This window comes from Aotus nancymaae, unplaced genomic scaffold, assembly GCF_030222135.1.
Source record: "Aotus nancymaae isolate 86718 unplaced genomic scaffold, 86718_ANA_hifiasm-v0.15.2.pri h1tg000016l, whole genome shotgun sequence".
Classification (NCBI taxonomy): domain Eukaryota; kingdom Metazoa; phylum Chordata; class Mammalia; order Primates; family Aotidae; genus Aotus; species Aotus nancymaae.
The window spans coordinates 50,896,702-50,921,913 of NW_026988428.1; the positions used below are offsets into that span (position 1 = coordinate 50,896,702).

Genomic DNA, 25,212 nt, shown 5'->3' on the forward strand with positions numbered 1-25,212 from the left:
TCATTTTGATGCTAGCTGGCTGTTTTGCCCATTGGTTGATGCAGATTCTTCATTGTGTTGCTGCTCTTTACCATTTCGTGCGTTTTTGGAGTGGCTGGTGCTGGTTGTTTTTTTCTATGTGTAGTGTCTCCTTCAGGAGCTCTTGTAAAGCTGGTCTGGTGGTGATGAAATCTGTGAGTACTTGCTTGTTCACAAAGGATTTTATTTTTCCTTCACTTATGAAGCTTAGTTTGGCTGGATATGAAATTCTGGGTTGAAAGTTCTTTTCTTTAAGGATGTTGAATATCGGCCCCCACTCTCTTCTGGCCTGTAGGGTTTCTGCTGAGAGATCTGCTGTGAGTCTGATGGGTTTCCCTTTGTGGGTAACCCGACCTTTCTCTCTGGCTGCCCTTAGCATTTTCTCCTTCATTTCAACCCTGGTGAATCTGAAGATTATGTGCCTTGGGGTTGCTCTTCTAGAGGAATATCTTTGTGGTGTTCTCTGTATTTCCTGGACTTGAATATTGGCCTGCCTTGCTAGGTTGGGGAAGTTTTCCTGGATAATATCCTGAAGAGTATTTTCCAGCTTGGATGCATTCTCTTCGTCACATTCAGGTACACCTATCAAACGTAGATTAGGTCTTTTCACGTAGTCCCATATTTCTTGTTGACTCTGTTCATTCCTTTTTACCCTGTTTTCTCTAATCTTCCCTTCTTGTTTTATTTCATTGAGTTGATCTTCGACTTCTGATATCCTTTCTTCTGCTTGGTCAGTTCTGCTGTTGAAACTTGTGCATGCTTTGCGAAGTTCTCATGTTGTGTTTTTCAGCTCCATCAGTTCGCTCATATTCCTCTCTAAGTTGTCCATTCTCGTTAGCATTTCATCAAGTCTTTTTTCAAGGTTCTTAGTTTCTTTGCATTGGGTTAGAACATGTTCTTTTAGCTCACAGAAGTTTCTTATTATCCATTTTCTGAAAGCTGATTCTGTCATTTCATCACACTCATTCTCCGTCCAGTCTTGTTCCCGTGCTGGTGAGGAGTTATGCTGCCTTGTAGGAGGAGAGGTGTTCTGGTTTTGGGTGTTTTCATCCTTTTTGCGCTGGTTTCTTCCCATCTTTGTGGATTTATCTGCCTATTGACTTTGTAGTTGCTGTCTTTCTGATTTTGGTAATTTTAAGTCTGCAGCAGCTGAACTCATAAACCCCCTTTTCTTCCCCCCAGGTGTTCTGGCCCAGGGGGTTAGGGCTTTATGCTTTTCAGCTGTGTTGCTACCGTTTTCCCTGCCCACAAGGTGGCAGTCTAGTCACACTCAGCCTGCAGAGGCTTTGCTGAGCTGCTGTGGGCTCCGCCCAGCTTCCGTGTGAGCTTCCTTGCAGTCCTGTTTATATGGGTGTAGTTAGAACTGCTTCCGCTATGCTGGCCTGCCCTTGTAGTGATGGAGTCTCTGTAGTGGCGGGTTGTCTTGGTTACAGCAAATTGCCCCGGGAACTGCAGGGTGTTTCCCAATGGAGGATGCCCCTCCCCCACAGAGCTGGACTGTCCTGGGTTCAGCCGTGTTTCCAGTGGGGCCCTCTTTGCCCGGGAATCTCTTGGCTTGCCTCCTTGCCTCAGCTCCCCTTGCTGGCCCAGAGGGGACACAGTCTCGTTCACTTTGCTCAAGGAGCCGCTGCTCCCTGCCCCCGGTGCAGGCCGAGCGGCTGCTCTGGTCCAACCAGCGGCGCTGGGAACCCGTGGAGCTTCTCCCCCTGTGAATCTCCTGGTCTGTGGGCAGTTAAAATCCGCTGCCCTGTGTGCCGCTGTGTCAGCTGAAGCAGCGGCTTTGAGATTCGTGGTGCGTCTTTGCCCGGGGGTCTCCTGGCTTGACTCCCTGCTTCAGCTCCCCTTGCTGGCTCAGAGGGAACTCTGTCTCTCTCGCTCTGCATAAGAAGCCACTGCCCCCTACCCCAGGGCATAGGCTGAGTGGCCACGCCACTCAAACCAGCGGCGCTGGCGACCCGTGGGGCTTCTCCTCCTGTGAACCTCCTGGTCTGTGGGCAGTAAAAATCCGTCTGGAAATGCGGCGTCCACTCACCCTCTGCACCTTCTCTCGGAGCTGCAATCCCGACTTCCTCCTAAGCAGCCATATTTATCCTATTCTTCTTAATCATCTATAAGCATTTATGATTATAATGCAAGTAATTCCTAGTTTCTGGAAGTTATTTTTTCTGGACGTGAAATTACTTTTGGAATTCAGTAATTTCTTATCTGAAGAAAAGTGTTCTTTTATCATAAATTCCTACTTTAGGATAAAAATGCTATTGAAGTTACAGTATTTAAATTTTTCTGTGGGATGAAACCTTGATTTTCATACTTTTAACTGGCATTTCTTATAGTCAGAGTTATGGTGCTTGGGGAGAAAAACATGCAGAAGAAAAGGCCCCTAGAGTGTTAACCCCTTTCTTCCCCAGAGGAAGCCACACTCAGGAGTGCACACTTTGCTCATTGGGCAGTCAGGGCCCCATGAACAGCCTAAATGCTATAATTTAAGGGGTCCTGGTCCTAACCTGTCCTTGTCCCTAGAGACCGCTCCCATGCCAAAAAAAAAAAAAAAAGTCTTCTGTTTGATGTGCTACCTGAAATTCTGCCAATTTGTTCTTTGTTTGAATTATTGTCCTGGCTTTCTTTTTAAAATGCACATATCTCTGGGTGGGTTAGACAGTCATTGCCAGATAAGAATTGATTTTTAACCAGATTGATTTCTGGGGACTCTAAGGCTTCTTGGAGGTTATAAAGGGAGACAACAAAGGACAGCATTTCTGGAGCCTCTGTGAGGCAGGGTGCGGGGAGAGGCGGAGAGAAAAGTGCCAAGGTTCGTACAAGCAGCATGCAATACCAAGGAAGGCACCAGGGCCAATCTGGCTTATTGGAAATATTGCCTAGAACATATCCAGTTGTTGATTGAACCATAACTACTTCTAGAAAGAATATCCCTCATTTGCAGAGCTAGTAAAAACATCTTTGGAACTGCATTTCCAATTAATTCAATGACTGTTTATTAAGGCATTATCGTATATGGGATATTGAGTAAGACTGTGTTGGCATTTACTGAGCACCTATTTATTACATGATATAATTTTTGCCTACATTATTTTACTTAATCTCCTCATCAACCCATTTTGCAGGTGATGAAACCTAAAGCAAGAGAAGTCAAGTTACTAGGTAGGGAGTGACAGACTTGGAATTCAAGTCTACTTCTAGCCTTGTATTTTTAGAAACCATGTTTCCGAGATTTTAATCTGGTCTGTGTGAAACTGCCTTTGCAAAAATTATGACAGTGAGGAAAACCTGACATAGGAAAATTATGACAAAGAGAGAAATCTGACCTAACCAATTTCCTCTTGCTTCTAACCCTAAGCTGGCCTTGTTCTTTCCTGGGAGTAGGCTAACTATAGGAAGAATTTAGTTTATAGTTTAACTTAGAAACAAAGGTGACAAACCCCCTCCTAGTTTGTGGATCTGACTACCTTTGTAAAACCAACAAATTAGCCACAAGATTAGAAATCATGGCTCAGGAGTCATGCAGCCAGAGGCCACAAGATTCCTAACCTCCCCAGTTGCTCCTATGGATAACATCACTATTGTAAAACCTAAGATTGGTGTTCGAGGTATTTTTCAGATCCTACATTCTGATGGACCAGCTGGTGCCACCTAGACTGATAAACTGCTTCATCTGGTCTTGTAGGCCCCACCCAGAAATTGACACAGGACAGGAAGGCAGCTTTGACCACCCCCCATGATTTCATCCCTGACACAACCAATCAGCATTCCCCATTTCCTAGACTCCTGCCTAACAAGCTATCATTTAAAACCCCTAGCCTCCACATTTTCAAGGAGCTAATCTGAGTAATAACAGGAGTTTACTCCTGTTCTCTTGCTTAGCTGGCTCTGCATTTATTAAACTCGTTCTCTATTGCAAAAACAGGAGTAAAAAACAGGAGTTTACTCCTGTTATCTTGCTTAGCTGGCTCTGCATTTATTAAACTCTTTCTCTATTGCAAAAATCCACTGTTCTTGGTGCATTGGCTTTTCTGAGCAGTGAGCAAGATGAACCGTGGGTGATTTCATGTGTGTCTAGAAGAGAGCTAATATTATATTGTGGGATAATCTTTCTGTAGAGCACATAGCACTTTTTAAAAAGCACTGAGTACCCCAGAACTTTAAGTATATATATGTGTGTGTATATATGTATATATGCACTGAGTAATTACACGATAGGGAAATAGCATAGAAAATCTAATGCCAGGTCTTGCATGTCTCCCTTGGGTAAAATTATCTTCTATAATAAGGTCAGGTGAATTTTTTAGATGCAAATAACATGCACATGGGATATGAGATATTGCAGAACTCACAGCTGATGTATATATATGTGCTGCTAGTTAAAAACATTGAGAGATGGCTGGGTGCGGTGGCTCACACTTGTAATCCCAGCACTTTGGGAGGCTGAGGCAGGCAGATCACCTGAGGTCAGGAGTTCAAGACCAGCCTGGCCAACATGGTGAAACCTTGTCTCTACTAAAAATACAAAAATTAGCTGGTCGTGGTGGCCCGTAATCCCAGCTACTCAGGAGGCTGAGGCAGGAGAATTGCTTGAACCCCAGAGGCAGAGGTTGCAGTGAGCCGAGGTGGCACCACTGCACTCCAGCCTGGGTGACAGAGTGAGACTCCATCTCAAAACAAAAGAAAACAAAACATTGAGAGACAATTTGTTAAAATATTGAAGAATATATTTTTTACAAGCAAATATATTTAATGAAGCCATAATTCCATTAAGTGGAATATGAAGAACCCATATTTCAGAACAAGCCTGACAGAAGACTAATACTTTCAGTAATTGAAGTATTTTAAAAAACTTTTTAAGGATAATTTTAGCATGCCAGTGCACAATAGAAATAACCTTATTCCCTGCTAATTGGAATGTATAATTCTGAAAGAGGCATACATCATCTTAATTAGAAATAAGGTTTATGATGTTGTGATAATGGCCTTTGGTTTAATAATTTGCAGCAAGTTAATTTAGAATGGGAAACAGAAACCTGACCCAAGACTCTTTCTCTTGCTTCTCGTTCAGGTCTGTTAGTCCACACGGTTTACTCATCTTTCAACTGCAAGGCAGCTTCGCATGGAGGATGGTAAGACTTTGGGCCAGCCCAAGGCAAGACTGAGGGAAGTAAGTAGTGGTCACATTGCTGAGTCCTTCTCCTTTCCCTCTCTCAACTATGCTCCACCTCCTGGTGCTCTGTCTCACCTGCTCTGCAGTGGGCCGGGAGGGAGTTTGCCAGTCATTGCTCTTTGGAGCACACCAGGCAGAAAGACACCTACTGCCAAATCCATCTCCTCCTATTCCTCCACCTCTCTCTTCCACTCTACTCAAGCTCAGGAAGAGTGGCTGCTTCCACCTAGTTAGAAGGAAAAGATTGGATTACATCTAGAAACATACAGAAAGGATGGGGAGTTTGTAGAGTTATCCAAAGCACCTAGCCTGGGGAGAGTGAGTGGAAATCCAGCTGTGCCTCATCTACCCTATCCTGTCCTTTTTTTTTCTCACCTAGTGGCCCCACTGCCCCCAACCAGCATAGGATGTGGCTGTGTCACCCCAAAGGGGGACTTTATGTCATCATCTGCCTGGTGTTCTGCAGATACCATTTAGGCTCTGCCTAAATTATTACTGCAGTGACATAGTACTTTAAATAAAGATTTTATTCTTCACTACAGGTCCAATGCACTATCCATTGTGCCACAGAGCCACTTTTAAGATTTTGTTCTAAATGCCCTTGTACACATTCTCCCATTTTAAAATTATGATAGTCTAGTCACTTAAAATGGATCAGAGATCATTTATTTCTGCTGTACAGATGAGGAAGCTGAGACTCTTATTGAGACTCCTTTTTCTAAGGTGCTAGATCTTGATTTTGAACCGTGTTCTTGTGATTTTATGTTGTCCTTTCTACCCTTCCTTTGTTGGAATAGATTAATTGTGAACTGCGAATGACTAATAGTATTTTAAAAATTCTTTATTATTAACTGTGCATACGTATATGAAAATATAGACAGCAGATTAATAAACTCGTATATCTATTATCCAGATCCAACAATTATTAGATTTCATCAAAATCTGTAAGTAAATCTCAGGTACCATGGCTTTTCATCTTACATATTTAGTTTGTATGTCTTTAAAAAAAATAGATATATTCTTGTGTAGCCACAATGCCATTATCATACCTAACAAAACTAATAATTATTCCTTGGCATCATCTAATAGCCACTTCATATTCAAATTTTCTAATTTGTCTAAAGAAATTATTTTATTGTGGCTGTGTTCAAATTGGGGTTCAAAAAAGTTTTCATTATATTATTCCTTCTTATTTTCAACTTTTTTACTTCTGTCTACTCTGTTGTTTGGAAGCTTACTGAAACATTCACCATCTTTAACACACATACACATACACACACACACATGTGCATGCACATACACACATAGACATATTTGCTGTTGGGGAATCAGGTGGCAGGTGGCATAGCCCTTGTGCTCCAAGAAGCTGATAAGACACATATATGGGAAACAGACAGTGCTAAGATAGACTTGCAAGGTTAGGCAAGTCTTATTTATGCAGAAATATTCTTTTGAGAACCTGATATATACCAGATTCTGTGCTATATGCTAGAGATAAAAGTTACTTTAAACTTAAAGTTTAAAGTCAGAGGTTGGGAACAGACTTTAAAATAAATAGCCATAAAGGGCATTATTGCATGTTGTCTTCTAATTGTTTCTGCATGTCCTACCTTTCAGGTTGACTTGCTTTTGGTACTGTATCTCTAAAATGAAAATTGTCTGTTCTCATTGTATTCAATTCTCTTTGTTTTCACATAAAGTTGTGTGTTATTTTGGATGGTTCTAGCTTTATTAAATGAACAACTGAGATCTTCATTGCATGTAACTGTAACCCTTTGATTCCTTTCACTATTATTTACTTTCATCTTTCATTATATTTGGTTTTTATTTCTTATGAAGGATAAAATTTGGATTTAAGCCTGTGATGTTGAACATGCTGGATGGCTGTTAGAGAGAGAAAGCCAACTGCTTGCCTGAACAGTTTTACAATAGTACTGACAGAATATTAATGTTGGCTGCTGCATTAGGTAATGCTAGCCATGTAGCAAACGTGTCCCAAAATGTACAGGCTATTTAGAGCCGCAATTTTCTTATTGCATATAAGCTTATGTATGATAATAATAAAATATTATTACATGTTTCTCCTAGGACTTCTGTAGAGAAATAATGCATATTGACACATTTTACAAATTAACTTGCTAAACTAGTGTTAGTATCAACAGCAGGCACAGGGTTGGCAGCGGCATCAGCAGTAGTAGCAGTAGCAGTAGCAGCAGTAGTTACTGTGACTCTTGTCAAAATGTCAGTAAACCATCCTTGCTAATCTCTGAGCCTGGGTTTGTTGTCAGAATACAAAGTTAAGAAAGAAAATCTGGTGATCTCATTCCTGTTTTTGATATAGCAGTGATTCACTTCCTACAGGAGTCTGTGATTGGGAAGAATTAATGATTTGGTTCAGGGAAAGCCTGAGATAATGAGAAAACTCTTCTGTATTCATTGGCCTCTGCTTTGTTTTATGATAGAAGGTGCCCTTGGGAACACTGCACTGGATACTAATGCATCCTCTTCTTCTGCATTCATTGCTAGATGTTGTTTAAGTTTATGCTTGTTTATTTTTCTTTAGTGGCCTCTGAATAGATTTATCTTTTTATAATGTGTGGCACTTAATAATTACAGCTATGAGCAATTTGTAAAAAAATTTGCTGGATGTTTATCTAAGTTCTACTATAGTGGACATCAAACGAGTGAGCGTAGGCACCACCAGGGGGACCTTAATAAATTTTCACGTTCTAGGCCAACCATTATAGATTGAATTGTAGGTCTGAGAAAGGTCTAGTCATCAGGGATCTTTGTTAAGTTTTTCTGCTTAATTAACTGTTCAAATATGCATTCTTGTGACACCTTTTTAGCGATTACCCTAGAAATTTTAAAATGCATTCCTGACTAACTATAAAATACCTTCCTTAAGTTTTACCCAAACAATGAAAAAGCTTATGATGGTTTAACTTTAGTTATTGCCTCTTGCTCTTTATGCTATTGTAGTCATATATTCATATATTTTAATTTTTACATATGAGTTAATTCCCACAGAACATATTATTACTGTGTTTAAAGCAGTGAAAGTAACTTTTTTTTTTTTTTCTTTAGAAACGGAATCTCACTCTGTCACCCAGGCTGGAATGCAGTGGCAGGATCTCAGCTCACTGCAACCTATGCCTCCTGGGTTCAAGCAATTCTCGTGCCTTAGCCTCCCAAGTAGCTGGAATTACAAATGTGTGCCACCATGCCTGGCTAGTTTTTGTATTTTTAGTAGAGATTGGGTTTCACGATGTTGGCCAGGCTGGTCTCGAACTCCTGATCTCAGGTGATCTGTTTGCCTTGGCCTTCCAAAGTACTGAAAATACAGGCATGAGCCACTGTGCCTGGCTGAATTTGACTTTATAGTTCCCTTTTCTATTGAGTTTCATTTCTTCCTGTAATTTCTGTTAGCTTTCATCTGGGGTTGCTTTCTCTAACTTGAAGAACTTCCTTTAGTACACTCACAGTACAAGTTATTTCAGCTTTTGTTTGAAAACATCTTTATTTCACTTTTATTTTTTGAAGGATACATTCACTGGGTATAGTATTTTAGATTGGCTTTATTTTTTTTTTACCACACCCCTTGCATCCCAGCATATTAAAAATGTTATTTCTTTGTCTTCTGGTTTTCAGTTTCCTTTAAAAATTCAGCTTTCAATATTGTTGTTACTCCTTTGTAGGTAACACATTTTTTTCTTCTGACAGCTTTTAATATTTTTTTTTCCTTTTTTAAAATTTGGATTTTTATACTTTAACCAAAATCATGTTCCGGAATGACTTTGATTTTATCCTGCTTGGTGTTTATGGAATTTCTTGAATCTGCCAGTTGATGTCTTTCATCAACTTTAGAAAATAAAAAACTATTTTCTCTTCAAATATTACTTCTGTCCCAATTTCTCTCTCCTTTCCTCTGGAACTCCAAATACATACATATTAAGCTTTTGACTGTTTTCCATGTATTTTTTATGCTCTGTTCTTGTCATTCTTCCTATTCTCTCTGTGCTCCTATATGGATATTTTAAACTGTCTTTTAGCTCACTAATTTTATATTCTTTTGTGCCCAGGTCACTGTTAAGGATGCCCAATTATTTAATTTTACATATAGTATAGTTTTATTCTAGAATGTTTATTTTATTCTTGTATATAATTCATTTATCTGTTGAATTTTTTCATATTTTTGTCTATTTTGCCCATTTCTTTTTATTTATTTTCTTTAACATTTTAACTTAGTTATTTTGAAGTGTTAGTCTACTAAGTCCAACATCTGGATCATCTGTGGGTACATTATCTGCTTTCTTTTCATTTGATTTTGCCCACATTCTCCTGCCTATTCATATGTCTGTTAACATTTGATTGTATTCTGGTCATTGTGTCAAGAGAATAGTAACATCTCTGCATGATGCCTTTTACCAGAGAGTTCCCCCTTTTCCTCTACTAGATAGATAAAGTGTATTATCCTGTGGTAATTTTTCTGGCAACTCTTGTTTAAAACCTAAAAGAATTGTGAAACTGTGCTACCGTGGTCTGTGTTCATATTAAAAATCAAGACCAAGCAAGTTTTGCCCTTCTTTTCTGTGGGCTCATGATTTGGCCTTGCACCCAGGGACCGAGCTGAGCCAGGGTTTAGTAAAAAAGTCAGTCTACTTTTGTTTGCTATTATTCTTCAGACCTGGTCTATGCAGGCTTTTGATTCACATTTTGGAAGGTGTGTCTTACTTTGGCCTGAAGCTTTTGCCCTTTGAGGAATTTGAGGTGTTAACTCTTTAACTTCCTGTCCAGGCAAACTTAAAATATGGGAACTGTCTTCAGGGAGAGACTAATTGTATTATTGCAGACCCTTTCTCTCCAGTGGGATATTATCTTCAAGGCACCAAGAGTATGTGGAGATTTCACTTGGCTTTTCTAGCCTAGCATCCTCAGGCCTCCAGCCTCCCAAGCTGTTCCAGAACATAGCAAATGATTGGTGGTAAAAATCCGTCTTGAATTTGGGTCTCCTCTAGTTTGCAGTCTTCCAGATCTGTACAGACACCAAAGGCTCTGCTTGTTTCACTCTCCTTAGTCCAAGAGCCATGGGCCTCTTAACAGTGGCACTTATGTCTTGCCAAATGCCTCAAGGGAAAAAGATAGGTGACTGTGGTCAACTCACCTGGGAAGTATTTACCCACCCTTCATTTTGGAATTAATCTAAACTTTATTGCCTCTAGAGAATTCTGGTATCTTAAAATAAAATTTTTTGTAATTTATTTACCTTTTGGTTATTGTAGTGGGAATATTGGCCCTATATAACCTGCTTTATCCCACCTTACTTTTTTTTTTTTAATATTTTAAGTTCTGGGGTACATGTGCAGATCATGCCGGAGGATTGTTACATAGGTATACACATGCCATGGTGGTTTGCTGCATCCATCCTCCTGTCGTCTACATTAGGTATTTCTCCTAATGTTATCCCTCCCCAATCCCCCTACCCCCTGCTATCCCTCCCCCAGCTCTCCTACTCCCCAAAAGGTCCTGGTGTGTGATGTTGCCCTCCCTGTATCCATGTGTTCTGATTGTTCAACACCTACTTATGAGTGAGAACACACGGCGTTTGGTTTTCTGTTCTTGTGTCAGTTTGCTGAGAATGATGGTTTCTAGCTTCATCCATGTCCCTGCAAAGGTCATGAACTCATTCTTTTTTGTGGCTGCATAGTATTCCATGGTGTATATGTGCCACATTTTCTTTATCCAGTCTACAAATTGATGGGCATTTGGGTTGGTTCCAAGACTTTGCTATTGTAAACAGTGCCTCAGTGAACATACGTGTGCATGTGTCTTTATAATAGAATGATTTATGATCCTTCGGGTATATACCCAGTAATGGGATTGCTGGGTCAAATGATATTTCTAGTTCTAGATCTTTGAGGAATTGCCACACTGTCTTCCACAATGGTTGAATTAATTTACATTCCCACCAACAGTGTAAAAGCATTCCTATTTCTCCACATCCTCTCCAGCATCTGTTGTCTCCAGATTTTTTAATGATCGCCATTCTAACTTGTGTGAGATGGTATCTCAATGTGGTTTTGATTTGCATTTCTCTAATGACCAGTGATGATGAGCATTTTTTCATATGTTTGTTGGCTGCATAGATGTCCTCTTTTGAAAAGTGTCTGTTCATATCCTTCACCCACTTTTTGATGGGGTTGTTTGTTTTTTTTTCCTTGTAAATTTGTTTAAGTTCTTTGTAGATTCTGGATATTAGCCCTTTGTCAGATGGGAAGATTGTAAAAATTTTTTCCCATTCTGTTGGTTGCTGGGTCACTCTATTGATAGTTTCTTTTGCTGTGCAGAAGCTTTTCAGTTTAATTAGATCCCATTTGTCTATTTTGGCTTTTGTTGCCACTGCTTTTGGTGTTTTAGTCATAAAGTCCTTGCCTATGCCTATGTCCTGAATGGTATTGCCTAAGTTTTCTATTAGGGTTTTTATGGTGTTAGGTCTTATGTTTAAGTCTTTAATCCATCTGGAGTTATTTTTTGTATAAAGTGTAAGGAAGGGGTCCAGTTTCAGCTTACTGCACATGGCTAGCCAGTTTTTCCAGCACCATTTATTAAATAGGGAATCCTTTCCCCATTGCTTGTTTTTGTCAGGTTTGTCAAAGGTCAGATTGTTGTAGATTTGTGGCGTTACTTCTGAGGCCTCTATTCTGTTCCATTGGTCTATATCTCTGTTTTGGTACCAGCACCATGCTGTTTTGTTTTGATTACTGTAGCCTTGTAGTATAGTTTGAAGTCAGGTAGTGTGATACCTCCAGCTTTGTCTTTTTTTTTTGCTTAGGTTTGTCTTGGCTATGCAGGCTCTTTTTTGGTTCTATATGAAGTTTAAGGTATCCTGCCTTACTTTGAATGGTACTGATGCTAGTGATTGGAGGCCCACAGCTTTAGTCCCACTACCTTTTGTTTCAGAAAAGGCAATATACTTGGTTGGAATGTATAAATTTTGTATTAATCTACAAATAAAGATTTAGGATTTAAATATGTTACTGAGAAATGTGCATGAAGACATCATCCTTAATCACCTTCTGAGAACAAAACCTGCTTTATTCTAAATTCACTGTGCTATGGGTCATAAAATGGTATACACAGTTAAATAGAATTATATATAATTCCAAAGTATTATTTTTATGAGTGAATTTGTTTGAAAAACAGTTTTGGGAAGCATATTCTCTAGCAACTTATTTGAAAAAGATTTCAAATTCATTTATAAAAAGAAAGAAAAATAAAAATGTAAACCTTGAAGAAATTAATCTCCTGCTAATTTAGCCTCTTTAATTTTTAAAAATATGTTTTCATCTTGTAAAAAGCCACTTTATTGAGGTATAACTTACCTTTTAAAAATTTTAGCCATTTTACATTTATATTTCAATGAGCTTTTGACAAATGTATATACCTAGGTAACGATCTTTACAGTTAAGATAAAAAACATTTCCTCAGCTGAGCACAGTGGCTCACGCCTGTAATCTCAGCACTTTGGGAAGCCAAGGTGGGTGGATCACCCGAGGTCAGGAGTTCAAGACCAGCCTGGCCAACATGGTAAAACCCCATCTCTACTAAAAATACAAAAATCAGCCAGGTGTGGTGGTGGGCACCTGTAATCCCAGCTACTCGGGAGGCTAAGGCAAAAGAATTGCTTGAATCCGGGAGGCCAAGGTTGTGGTGAACCGAGATCACACCACTGCACTCTAGCCTGGGCGACAGAGTGAGACTCCATCTAAAAAAAAAGAAAAGAAAAGCAAAAAAAATTTCATCAAATATTCCACCTTTTGTTTTTACTCTCATATAGGCATTCCACAGCAGCTAGTTACTTAGTTTTCTTCCCCTTCTTCACAAGTCACTTGTTCCTGACTCACATTTATACACATTCCCACTACTGCTTCTGAAATACTCTCTCACAATTTGAGTCCTCTGATCTCTGCTTCCTTTTTCTTACGTCTAAATTCTCTTTTTTTGAGATGGAGTCTTGCTCTGCTGTCCAGGCTGGAGTGCAGTGGCACGATCTTGGCTCGTGCAACCTCTGCCTCCTGGGTTCAAGCAATTCTCCTGCCTCAGCCTCCCAAGTAGCTGGGACTACAGGTGCATACCACCATGCCTAGCTGATTTTTGTATTTTTAGTAGAGATGGGGTTTCACCATGTTGGTGGTGAGGCTGGTCTCGAACTCCTGACCACGTGATCTGCCCACCTCAGCCTCCCAAAGTACTGGGATTACAGGCATGAGCCACTGCACCTGGCCCTAAATTATTATGCATGTGGGGGAATGGGTTGGACATGGGCATATTGGCATAGTGCTCTGTTAATGTTTTCTAGTTGATTAATATTTCTGTACCCTGACTGCCCTCCTTGGAGACAGAGATCTATTTTTCTTGAAATTTCCCAGAGGACCCATTACTATATTTTGTTCAATAAGTGCTATTAATAAACACAATTTGAAAAATGTAAATAAACTTTATTTTTTAAAGTTCTAGACTCACCTCAAGCAGCCTCTGTGTGGCTCATTCTATGAGAAGAGTTCCGAGCATGCACCCACAGCACACACAGTGCCATTAGCTCATCCAGCCTCTCAACGTGATTTCATACCTGACTGGTATGAGATTGTCTTTTATAAAAGCATTGACCCATACAGTGGCAGCATCTGTCTATTAGTGTGCTCAACATTAAACTGGAATTTTAATGCTAATAATTAACTAGAACAATATCTCACTTGGACAGAAGCCATTTCATCCTCTCCTGTGAGCTAAAATGTTATTTGAACAACTATCAAGGCCATAGAAGTAGAAAGAACATTTTGATATTACAATGTTTTAGCAAATGTAAAAGAAGAAATTCAGGTTTCATGAAAATATTAAAGATAATGATCATTCTGAAATGGCGTTGGTTAGCACAAAACGATCTTGTTACTAAAATGCTATTATTTCAGTTTTCTTCTATTTTAAAGCCAAGTGAGTCATGAAAAAATAATATTGGTCCTTATATCTATATTGCTAATGCAAACGTGAGTAGGCTTTTAATAGTATTCAAGAAAATCTAGAGAAATGAAATTCACAAATTTTATTTAAAACCAGTACTAGTAATTTTCTTTCATAACATTCTGTAGGAATGCTTAAGTCTGCTTTGGTTTCCTCTTTTGGTCAGGGTAACCTTAAATGAAGAGCCTAGCAACTATGGAAATGCAGAAAAAGAGAGAAAGGAGGGGGGGAAAAAAAGAAAAAAAGAAGATCTGTGTAATCCTTGACCAGTAAATCAGCTGATGAATAATTAGGAGTTGATAGAGGTCAGGGTAGGGACATGAAGCAGGACACAAAGCTTTATTACAAACATACTAAATCCAGGGGATTTCCTATGCGAAACCCCATTTAATTCCTTATCACTGTTCAGTTATATGTGTGGGTATGTGTGTATATATATATATAATTATTTTATAGATAAGGAAGCTGAGATTCAAGGGAGTTTCATTGATTAGATCAGAGTTACAAACAGCCAGGGTCTAAACCTTAATATTCTGACTCAAAGGTTTATGTAACTACAGCCCATGCTCATGTCTAGCTTCTTGGAGTCATAGAATGGGGCTAAAGAAACAAATCCTCCTTGTTATTTACTGTATTATTCTTTGCCAACATACATGTGAGATTATACCCATCAGTGTCAAACCCAGATATGATAATCTCAGGTTTTTGAGGTTTTCATTTGTTTGACAAGTTTAGTTATCCAAAAATCTTCCTGACTGTTTTAAACAGAATGCCTTGGTCCTCTGAGAATAGGACACCTTCACTGGGCACCGACAGGGACTGTCACCTTGAAGTGACACCTTATAGCCTTCCTAATTGTGGCTTCTTTTAATTTTCAGGAAGCTTCCTGCTAGTGTAAGCATTGAGACTGCAGGGCTCAACCCTGGCTCAAGATTGACAATGGTGGACTTTGTAGGTGACAAAAACCCAATTAATAAGCTGAATGTACAAAAATGGTCTCTAAACTTTGGAAATGGGGCCAGGTGGTGATGACAAAGATAAATGTGGTTGGTTTGCCCTCTGCATGTTGGCTTTGCCCTGTACTAACAGCTTCCTTCTCACGTTGTCACCATCTCTCTCTCTTCTTTTCTTTTTAACACATGTTATTTGAATTCATGCAGCGTGAGTCAGTTTTACAGATTAGGGCATATCAGGAATACAAAGTTATGGAGGCAGAACTTGTGTGGCCAGTGAGTTTTACTTTTTGGGAACTAGATTACATGAACCAATTTATTTGATGATCATTTTGTTCCGATTATGTAAATCTGTAGATAAATGTGAAATAGGAATGCCTGATAAAGATCTATTGCATATGTTGCATGAAGGTATCTGCTAGTACCATTTAATAGTTGTAATAAGAGCAGTTAACATTTGTGAGTGCTCACTATGTGCAAGGCACTGTGCTAAACTTATGTTATTTAATTATTACACCATCTTTATGAGATAGCTGTGATTATACCCATTTTAAAGGTAAAGAAATGGAGATTTGGAGAGGTTAAGTAATGCAAAGACACACCGTCACTAAGTGGCAGAGCTGGGACTGGAAGCCAGCTCTGTGTGACTTGAAAGTCTGTGCCCTCAAGCACCACATTATTTGGAGTAAGCAATGCCCTCCAAACCCATGAGGTGTTCATTTTCACCTTCCAGGTTCCCTGGGAGAACCAGACATGGAACCTAGATTTTCAAGTCTCAGTCCTTTACAAGCTAATTGGCTGACTTCACTTCTTTGGAATTAATTTGCTTTTTTTTTGCATTTTTCAGAAAACAGGATTTGAAGGAAAACATATGCCAATTGAAATTATTGTTTCAAACTAAAAACAAAATGAAAGCTGTGCATTTGATTACTTTGTAGTGATCACTCTGGTGAACAGAAATGAAGACTGTCCAAATCTAGGGCCATACTTCCTTCTGATCCTTCTTTGCCTAATATCAATACTATATCATTACAAAGAGGGCGGTTCAGACCCAAGAAGCCTCCTTATGGATGGTTACTGATTTTATCATAAGAGAAATCTCAGTGGGAATGCAGACCATGTCCATTTGCGGGGCACATACGTATCTTCCTAGTTCTTCCCTTGTCGGTCACGTCAGGCTGTCTCTTGTGGCTGCTCTAGGCTTCCACACGTGCTACTGCTTGCAAAGGCAGCTGACGTTAGCATGGTTTTCAATAAACAAAATTTGGTTAAATCGTGCTACTGCCACATCAGCTCTTTCAAATTGCACAAAGAAACTCTGTTTGAGAGACATCAGCTATATATATAGCCAACATACTTGTTAAAAACGATTCCTCATGGCTGGGGAAAATAAATCATGACTTCCTTAAGTTCTATCAGAATTGTTGATTGGCATTTCTGATTAAATTCACTCAGTTTTCACTACAAGATTTTATAAAAATAATATTTCATCCATTTCTGGGACTTTTACTAGGCATTTGAAGCTTTCTAACATTCAACTGAGGTACCTTAAGATCACTTCTAAAATTGGGTCTCTTTACTGTAAAAGAAAGGTATAATTTGGGAGTTAAATGCATTTTATAGGATTTTAAAACTTTTCTTTTGCCTCACAAAACTGACTGGCTTTGTATTAAGCATAAGCAAACATTTCTGTTATACAATGAATTTCCTGTACCATAATAGTGTGTGAATAACTGAAAAACTTCATGCCATTAGATGCTCAATATAACCCTTACCTTATAATAAATGCGGATTTCTACTTTAGAGAAAATAAGGACTTTTGGATCCATCTCTACATCCTAGTGAAAGGAAGTGAAAAGGTGAGAAATTGAATCAAAGATAATTTTGGTTAGAAAATTCCATGTGGCACGGAATTTGGAAAAAACAAAGTCTTTGTTGGAGATGAGCACATTTTTATTTGGGACGTTGTATTAATTTCCTATTGCCATTGTAAGAAATTACTCCTTTCATAACAGCTTAAAAATGATACATTTATTTTTTCTGAGTTTTGTATATTGTAAATCTGGTAGGCTCAGCTTAGCGTCTTAGAATGCTGAGGTGTGGGCAGGGTTGTGTTTCTAACTTGAAGCTCTTGTGGGAGAATCCCTTCCAGTTTCACTCAGGAGGTTGACTGCATTCAGTTCCTTGCAGTTGTAGAAATTAGGCCCTTATTTTTTCACTGGATGGCGGCAGAATGTTGTTCTCAGTTTCTAGACCCTATCCACATTCCCCGTATCATGGCTCCATTCCTCTATCTTCAAAGCCAACAAAGGCTGGCTGAATGCTTATCTCACTCCATCTCTCTCTGACCCCCTTCCCTCCCAGGCTTATCTTTCTCCCCTTCTGCTGCTGCATCTCTCTGATTGCAGCTAGAGAAATAGCTCTGACTTACGGGCTCAAATGATTAGATTTGGCACATTCAGATAATCCAGGATAATCTCTCTATTTTAAGATCTAGACTCTTAATTATATCTGCAAAATTCCTTCGTAGCAGTACCTGGATTCCTGTTTGGTTGAATAATCTTAGAGTGACATCTTTAGAAGTCTATTTTCCTCTGAAATGAATACAGCAGAGGCCATCCATGAGAAACTCTTTGGCTAGAGGTGGATGGACTACAAGGTTTGATTCAGAATTCCATATCATTGCTGCCTCTAATATTTTTAAGAAACTAAAGTGCAAAGAAACTAATCAATAAACTACTTGGCCAGTACATAGAAACATTTTAATATGTAACCAACTGATACACATTTACTGACATGAAGAATTATTTTTGTGTTTGCATCGTCATTAGATACTTGAGTTATGGGAGAACTTAAAGAGAGTCTTTCCCTTAGCAGTGTTGGGCTACATGCTAGTTACCCCAGAGATCTCAGCAGAAGATCATTATTGCCTTCACTCTCAAAGTACTGACTTCAGCTGACATAGTCCACTGGGGATAGAGTCAGAAATGAAGACGGCTTTCCCAAGGGCCTCACCTGGGGCAGTGGCATTGAGAAAGTGATGACCCAGATCTGAGATCTCCTGGAAAGTTGAAGTTCAGTCTCAAGAAAGGTGAAGAAATAGGATTGTGGAGAAAAACTCCAAGGGCTGGGAGTAGGAGTTTCTCTAGGTTTATCAGAGAGTAAAGGAAAGGGGGACCTGTAACTGAATTCGGGGGAGGTGGGGGAGTCTCAGCTCTCTCAAGAGGATGTTCTTCCAGGCTCTTGGTCTCTCACTCACCCAGGAATGGGAGGGGGACCATGCCGGGTGCGGTGAGCGATTAAGTAAATATCAGACCCCAAAGAGTTTTGCAGAAAGTGATTTATTTAGGCAGAGAAAGAGAAAAAGGAGAGAGAAAAAGATGAGAGAGAGAAGCTTCCACAATATTGTGGAAGGGGATCCAGATATGAAGTCCGTCTGGATGTGGAGACAGGGACTTTTAACCTGGGAAGAATTCCCAACCTTTTTAGGTTTTCTGGGCCCATGAAAGGAGTTCCCTTAAACTTCCGCTGGATCTTTGATTTTTCCCACGTGTGTGAACATTTAGGCAAAGCCCTCTAAGATCCCAGATGGAGTGGTCGGGGTATGGCGCTGGGAAGTTCTTGCCTTTGAAACTATGCCCCCTTGTGGACCCGGGAAGAGAATACATTCCTTCAGTCCCCCTCTGAACAGGAAAGTCCAACTTCTGTTGGGACCCAGGGCGTCGATCGCTCTTTAGCTACTTCCTGCTGAAATGGGGCGTAGAAGGGGAACTGCAGTTGAGGTTTCCTCCAGAGGGGAGTCTTTTAGGGGTGCAGGTTGATCCAGAGGTCCACAACAGAGCTCATGAGCCAAGGACATCCGGGATTCCAGTTGCAGGATTATTTGTGGCCTTATGATTCTAGAAGAAATGAATGTGACAAGAAGGTTAAAGATGAAAAGCCCAGAGGCCAACAATTATAGAATGGTTATAGACAGGCCTCGGAGAGGATATAGCCAGAACGGCCAGTTGTTAAACAAGCTCCACGAACTATTTCTTGAAGGTCTTTAGTCATGCATTTGATTGATCCCTGAGTTCTTTAACTTTGTTTAAAACAGCACTTAATTGGTTTATAAAGTAGCAGCATTTCTTCCTAGAGACAGGTTCTCTCTTTCTGTTGTTAATAGATTTAGGGCCCTTTTACTTTGAAGAGCTATGACAGCTAAAGAGTTAAGCTGTTTTGCAGAGTGAGCTGCCTTTGCAGAGAGAATTAGCAACCAACCTTTTTATGTTATTAATTAACTCCTGAGATAGCTTATAGTAACTGAATAGTGGTAGTGACTTTTCTAATACCAGCACCAAGTTTTCCTATTATTCGACCACTCCCTCCTTATGGAAGGAATAACTGGAGTTTGAGAGATAGCAAAGTTAAGAGTTATAGTCCTGCTAATGCCAGGATATCAATTAGACTCATGAGTGGTTACTTTCCTGAGGATCTTGTTGGAAGAGCAGATGCAGGTCCTTTAATGGCTCGTAGGTGTACGAAGGGTCATCTTCTGGAACTTCAGGCTGCAGAGTGGAGGGTTTATGAGTTTTTTAGGAGGTGTCCAAGGCTTTAGCTGAGTGTGATGAATCCATGAGTCAATTCCCACCATCTTAACTGCCGTTGGTGTAGACAGAATAACCAAAAATAGTCCTTCCCTAGATGGGCCTAGAGAAGGAGAGTCTAAGGGGAGAGACTTAACAAGCACCAAGTCTCCAGGGCAGGAGAGAAATACTGAGAAGGCTATGCCAGTGTCCAGGAGAAGATTAACCTCCTGGCCCTCTATGGTGAGCTTTCTCCGGGGCTCTGTGAGGGTGACAGCTAGTGCTGGCACTTGCCCCAGGGACCCTCAGTCCTGCAGTTGGATCATCTGGTTAGACACCTTAGGCCCTGGGAACCTTTATCCCATGGGACAGTGTGCTTTCCAATGATCCCCTCAGCACAGTGGGCAAGGACAGGGTGGTGGCCCATTCCTCTGGGGACAATTTCTTATAAAATGTCCCTTCAGACTGCACTGGTAGCAAGTTCTGCCAGACTGGCAGCTAACCCAAGCTTTTCCCTCAGTTGAGCCCCTGGGGTCTGCTTGCCTGAAGGCCATGACTAAGGCAGCAGCCTTTCTCTGGTCTCTCCTATTTCTTTCAGCCTGTTCCTCCTGGTCTCTGTTATAAAACACTGAGGTTGCCTGGTTCAGTAATGATTCTAGACTCTGTTCTGGCCCCAAGGCCAGCTTCTGGAGCTTCCTTTTAATATCTGCTGCTGACTTCATAATAAATTTGTCCTTTAGTATTAACTGGCCCTCGATGGAGTCTGGTGACAGTGGAGTGTAATTTCTTAAAGTCTCCTGCAATCGTTCAAGGAAAGCTGTTGGGTTTTCTTCCTTTCCCTGGGTTGTGGTGGATAACATTGCATAGTTCATGGGCTTCTTCCTAGGTTGCCTTAATCCCTCAAATATGCAGGTCAGGAAATGCCTACGGCTCCAGTCCCCCTGTTCTGAATCCAGATCCCAGTGAGGGTCTGTGCCAGGGACTGCTTATTTACCTGTAGGATATCTATCCTTTTCCTGTGGCATCATTAGGTTATGTACTTAGCTAAGGTACCAGGTGTCCCCAAACTCTTGAATCTCTGCTAGAGCAGCCTCTCTCTCATTGCTGGTTAGGGTTTGATTAAACAATAGCATGATATCTTTCCAGTCTAATTCAAAGGACTGATCCAGGCCCTGCAGAACATTTATGTACTTGTCTGGGACATCTGAAAACTTTCCTAAGTCCACCTTAATTTGCTTTAAGTCAGAAAGTGAAAAGAGAGTATGTAACTTGGTTGGGCCAAATTCTCCTCCTACTGCCTGTAAGGGGCAGAGTCTGGGCATCCTAGTAGCCTGAGTTGCCCTGGCCATCTCGGCTCTCCCTGGCTCCTATTGGGGTTCAGGGGCCAAGGAGCCCTGGTTGACATTGGTGGAGGTAGTTACCACAGGGAGTCCCACATGTGGAGGTAGTCCTGAGGACAGCTGAGTAGGGAATGGGGAATAGTCCTGACAGAGCTGAGACTTATTCCTTAGAGAAAAGAAAAGTTGCACATAGGGGACCACAAACCATTTACCCTCACTTTTACTAAACAGGTCTATAGAATAGTGTCATAATCTATACTTCCATGTGAAGGCCAGGTTTTTCCACTTAGCAGAGGGCATTTTGGCCACGCTGTTCAGCAGAGAAAAATGAACCAGTTCTTCTTCAAAGATTGTGTGTCAAATTGGTCCCAATTTTCCAAGATACATTTTAATGGGGACTTTAATTTGGGAAGAGTAGCACCCATCTGAAATCGAACACAAGGGATGCCCACATCCCCAGTTATTAATTGCAGCTTCTAAATCAGAGGCGTCCCTCAGATAGGGTATTTGATTTGGGGTGTCCCTAAGTCAGTACCTCATAATTTCTGTGTGCCTAAGATGCATGATCATCTTTTTGGGGCCTCCCACATACTGGATTCAAATCATGCCTACCAGAGTAATGGGACTCACACTCACTGTCTGCATGCCTTTAGTGACCACCATAAAGACATGTGGACTGTTGGGATGGGTTGTTCATACCAGCATGTCCCCGAACCAGGCCAGTGAGGCTCGGGAGATGAGTACTAATATTCCCTGGCAAAAGTCCAATTTACACAGGCCAGATTATGAAACTGCCCTAGAAGGGTAAACTTCTAGGGAGGGACCTTTATGCACATTAATCTGAAGAAGGCAGGACCATGTGGCTGAGGCCAGAACAATGACCTCAGGACCCGGACCTGCTCCCTAACTCCATTTTCCATTATAGAAAAATGCTAGGACCGGTTTGACTATGATCTTCTAGATGGAAAATTTCTGCCATAGAGAGAGAGATCCAATTCTAAGCAAGACAAATTATACACAAAACACAGAGTCCCATAGCCTTTAGCTTCTGAATTTCCCAAAAGGTTTTCCTACTCGAGACTGTTTCCACCAGGATTTTGAACCAGTAGCCTCATAGCTGCTGGCCCTATGCCTTAACCCCTTTACCATTTGGCTGCTTGTGATAAATGCCTGCCAGGAAGAGGTTTGCCTTATGGAAATCTGGACCCAGGTGTGGGCCCGAAAGCCTGGGATGGGCTCACAGCCAGCGGTCCCTTTTTGCTTCAGCCACTGTCTCCTTACAATGCTCCGATAGAAAAAAAACTGCTTGCCGCTGTGAGTTTAAAAGTCATGTGCATCCATTTGGGAGCCTGCAGCCTCAGCTATGCGCCGGAGGGGAATCAACCCACCCTTGCAGTATCCTGGTTTGCCATGATGCTGGGACCGTGTGCGCACCTTGGCCCCCTTTTTTTACTGCTACCTCCAACTGGGGAACACCAGAGAGGCCTGCTGAGCTGTGTGTGAGGTTGCCTCACTCCCTGGTCCCATGCAGGCCCGGGCCATATCTTGCCTCCTCCCCGCTGTTTTTCTCCCACCCACAGTGCTGGTGACTGCAGCTTTTAACAGCCTGGGCCCACCCCGGGGCCAAGCTGCGGTTTCCACTGTCCGAGTTTATGGCCCAGATGCGAGGCTGGTGAGGAGCCAAAGACCTGGGGAGAGTGCTTGTCTGTTCCTCCCCCACACCATGATCCCAACGGCTGCTGCATGCACCCGGTTTCTGTAGATAGCATCTGCCTGCCCTGCCTCCCACAGGTACTTGGCACAGAGAAAACAGCTGAGAGAGAGGGAGGAAGAGAGCAGAAAGCAAGCAGAGAGGGTGGGGATGAAGCCAAGCGCAGCGTGCTTTTTAAATTTGGCCAGGGATTCCTGCAGAACCTCCGAAACCCCTACAGCCCAGCATGGCCACTCCCAGTGTTTCCTTAAAGTGACAGGACAGATTGCAAGTGAGAGAGGGGCATCTGATATAACTTACCCCTCTGAAGTAACAGTTTCTTTTTTTAGCATTTTAGGTTTTGGGGTACGTGTGAAGAACATGCAAGATTGTTGCATAGGTGCATATGTGGCAGTGTGATTTGCTGCCTTCCTCCCCATCACCTATATGTGGCATTTCTCCCCATGCTATCCCTCCCCAACCTCCCACGCCCCGCTGTCCCTCCCCTATTTCCCCCCAACAGACCCCAGTGTGTAGTGCTCCCCTCCCTGTGTCCATGTGTTCTCATTGTTCAACACCCGCCTATGAGTGAGAACATGCGGTGTTTGATTTTGTGTTCTTGTGTCAATTTGCTGAGAATGATGGCTTCCAGGTTCATCCATGTCCCTACAAAGGATGCGAACTCATGGTTCTTGATGGCTGCATAATATTCCATGGTGTACATGTGCCACATTTTCCCTGTCCAGTCTATCATTGATGGGCATTTGGGTTGGTTCCAGGTCTTTGCTATTGTAAACTGTGCTGCTATGAACATTCGTGTGCATGTGTCTTTATAGTAGAATGATTTATAATCCTTTGGATATATACCCAGTAATGGGATTGCTGGGTCAAATGGAATTTCTACTTCTAGGTCCTTGAGGAATCGCCACACTGTCTTCCACAATGGTTGAACTAATGTACACTCCCACCAACAGTGTAAAAGTGTTCCTATTTCTCCACATCCTCTCCAGCATCTGTTGTCTCCAGATTTTTTAATGATCGCCATTCTAACTGGCGTGAGATGGTATCTCAATGTGGTTTTGATTTGCATTTCTCTAATGACCAGTGATGATGAGCATTTTTTCATGTTTGTTGGTCTCATGTATGTCTTCTTTTGTAAAGTATGTGCTCATATCCTTTGCCCACTTTTGAATGGGCTTGTTTTTTTTTCTTGTAAATCTGTTTTAGTTCTTTGTAAATTCTGGATATCAGCCCTTTGTCAGATGGGCAAATTGCAAAAATTTTTTCCCATTCTGTTGGTTGCCGATTCACTCTAATGACTGTTTCTTTTGCGGTGCAGAAGCTGTGGAGTTTGATTAGGTCCCATTTGTCTATTTTGGCTTTTGTTGCCAATGCTTTTGGTGTTTCGGTCATAAAGTCCTTGCCTACGCCTATGTCCTGAATGGTTTTGCCTAGGTTTTCTTCTAGGGTTTTTATGGTGTTAGGTCTTATGTTTAAGTCTTTAATCCATCTGGAGTTAATTTTAGTGTAAGGTGTCAGGAAGGGGTCCAGTTTCTGCTTTCTGCACATGGCTAGCCAGTTTTCCCAACCCCACTTATTAAACAGGGAATCATTTCCCCAATGCTTGTTTTTGTCAGGTTTGTCAAAGATCGAATGGTTGTAGATATATTGTGTTGCCTCCGAGGCCTCTGTTCTGTTCCATTGGTCTATATATCTGTTTTGGTACCAGTACCATGCTGTTTTGATTACTGTAGCCTTGTAGTATAGTTTGAAGTCCAGTAGTGTGATACCTCCCGCGTTGTTCCTTTTGCTTAGAATTGACTTGGCTATGCGGGCTCTCGTTTGGTTCCATATGAAGTTTAAGGTGTTTTTTCCCAGTTCTTTGAAGAAGGTCATTGATAGCTTGATGGGGATAGCGTTGAATCTGTAAATTACTTTGGGCAGTATGGTCATTTTCACGATATTGATTCTTCCTAACCATGAACATGGAATGTTTCTCCATCTGTTTGTGTCCTCTCTTATTTCATTGAGCAGTGGTTTGTAGTTCTCCTTGAAGAGGTCCTTTACATTCCTTGTTAGTTGTATTCCTAGGTATTTTATTCTCTTTGTAGCAATTGTGAATGGCAGTTCGTTCTTGATTTGGCTCTCTTTAAGTCTGTTATTGGTGTATAGGAATGCTAGTGATTTTTGCACATTGATTTTGTATCCTGAGACTTTGCTGAAGTTGCTTATCAGTTTCAGGAGACTTTGGGCTGAGATGATGGGGTCTTCTAGATATACAATCATGTCTTCTGCAAATAGAGACAATTTGACTTCCTCCTTTCCTATTTGAATACCCTTTATTTCTTGTTCTTACCTGATTGCTCTGGCTAGAACTTCCAATACTATATTGAATAGGAGTGGTGAGAGAGGGCATCCTTGTCTAGTGCCAGATTTCAAAGGGAATGCTTCCAGTTTT

General features: G+C 41.1%; 1 long non-coding RNA gene across 1 annotated transcript in view; it reads left to right on the forward strand.

Moving 5' to 3' along the window:
* Window positions 1–5,102: 5,102 nt before the first annotated feature.
* The window catches only part of LOC135275276 (uncharacterized), an 82,840-nt gene continuing 62,730 nt past the window's right edge, over window positions 5,103–25,212 (forward strand). The window contains exon 1 of the long non-coding RNA XR_010342920.1: window positions 5,103–5,185. This is a non-coding gene — a long non-coding RNA (uncharacterized LOC135275276). The remainder of the gene's footprint in view (window positions 5,186–25,212) is intronic.